This window comes from Sinocyclocheilus anshuiensis, unplaced genomic scaffold (assembly GCF_001515605.1).
Source record: "Sinocyclocheilus anshuiensis isolate Anshui unplaced genomic scaffold, SAMN03320099.WGS_v1.1 scaffold882, whole genome shotgun sequence".
Classification (NCBI taxonomy): Eukaryota; Metazoa; Chordata; class Actinopteri; order Cypriniformes; family Cyprinidae; genus Sinocyclocheilus; species Sinocyclocheilus anshuiensis.
Genome location: NW_015540910.1, coordinates 974,421 through 976,540, shown reverse-complemented (window position 1 = coordinate 976,540; position 2,120 = coordinate 974,421). Strand labels below are relative to the sequence as shown.

General features: G+C 32.7%; 1 protein-coding gene across 2 annotated transcripts in view; it reads right to left on the bottom strand.

The window, feature by feature from the left end:
• LOC107689245 (ATP-binding cassette sub-family D member 2-like) overlaps positions 1–2,120 on the bottom strand; it is a 16,143-nt gene that overhangs the window by 10,820 nt on the left and 3,203 nt on the right. The window lies entirely within an intron of this gene.

Here is a 2,120-nt window from a genome sequence, read left to right as displayed (position 1 = left end):
CATGTATATATTTAAGAAAAATATGTTATGTTTATATATTAAATATATTTATATATAATATAAAATATAGGAATATGAATATATAAATGTATAAACGTAAATATTTTCAAAACATATACTGTATGTGTGTGTATTTATATATTCCCCATTTAATATACACAGTACACATACATATATAATGCAAACAAAAACTTTTATTTTGGATGCGATTAATTGCGATTAATCTTTTGACAGCACTACAAAATACATATCTCTGCAGTCTGGACCAATAAAATGTGCATTTTTTTACGTTTTACTACCAAATTATATGTAATATCTAATTTTTATTAATATTTAACGTACACTGGAAAAGTTTCTGCGACATCTCACGAGATCTCGGCAAAAAGTATCATGATTCATTTCCACAACATGATGCATAATGGGATACACTTAGCCTCGAATATCGCTCTGAAGTGTGGATTTAGTGTGCGTTAAGGGCACAGTGCTTTGGCGTTTTTAAGACCTGGGACAGTCTTGCACACTTACTTCCTGTTGCATGCACGCGCTCTCAAGTGGCCAAGACCACAAGTGCGGGTATTTGGACAGGCCCAAAATGTAGGGCAGAGAATTGGTTCCGCTCATCAGTTGTTGATTGGATGGAGGCAGAGCTGAATGCAAGCTTGCAGTCAGCAGAGTTTTTGAGAACAAAATGATTGAAGAAGTTTGACGTATGTCACTATAGACAATTTTGTCATTTCACCAGAAGATCAAAATGCATTAGTGCATTAATTAACGATACTTGATGGGACCTGTATTGTAAAGTGTTACCCTAAAATTTAATAAAATCAATTAAAGTTAAATACAAATATAAAAAAATAAGCAAATAAATGAATAAATAAATAAAAATAACCTAATAAATAGACAAAAGCACATAACAAAATTACTAAATTAAATGAAAAAAAGTACAAAAAATTAATAAATAAATAAAACTATGGTCACATCCATTAACAAGCCAACAACTTTTGCCTCAATAAACTCCTAATTGGCTGCTTATTAATAGTTAGTAAGGTAGTTTAAAGGGTTAGTTCACCCAAAAATGAAAATTCTGTCATTAATTACTCACCCTCATGTCATTCCAAACCCTTAAGACCTTCGTTCATCTTCGAAACACAAATTAACACAATTCAACCATAATTTTACGAAGCTAAGAGAATACTTTTTGTGCGCAAAGAAAACAATAATAACAATTTATTCAGCATTTCTTCTCCCAGAGTTACCGTCTTCCGCAGAGCACGCGCATGTTGAATGTAAACAGAATTGTTGAATAAATTGTTATTATTGTTTTCTTTGCGCACAAAAAGTATTCTCTTAGCTTCGTACAATTACGGTTGAATTGTGTTCATTTGTGTTTCGAAGATGAACGAAGGTCTTATGGGTTTGGAATGACATGAGGGTGAGTAATTAATGACAGAATTTTCATTTTTGGGTGAACTATCCCTTTAAGTTTAGGTATTGGGAAGAATTAGGGATGTAGAATATGGTTATGCAGAATATGTATTTTATATAAGTACTAATAAATAGCCAATATGTTAATAATAGGCATGCTAATTAGAAACTTAGTTAACAGTGAGAACTGGTCCCTATACTAAAGTGTTACCAACTCACCACCACTCACACTTTACATTTCTTGAGAAAATGTCAAAATATTCATTATTAACAAATCACATGTAGGGCTAGTTGGCAAGTATAATTAGAACACAATATGCTATTTTAAAAGGTCTGAAATAGAGTGTTGTCGTGCTTTATAGTATCTAACACTGTAATGGACACACGCAGCATCTGTGAAGCGGCTCTGACTGATGCTTTCTATTCAACAGATGGTGGATTAAGTTGCCCAGCAGGCTTAGTCAACAGAGTGGCAGTTGAAAAAAACACTGATCACTAGGCTATAGCCTACGTTAAGATTCCCAGCTTTCACTGCTGCATGACATCACATCCTTTATGGTTTCAGTTCCTGTAGTGGTGATCTTGCCCTTGCTGTTGTACTGCTATACAAGAAAAATTAAATTTTTGTCATGACAGTTTCATCATTTTGTTGTAGAATTAATGAATATACTAATAAAACAAATGTTACAACTTAC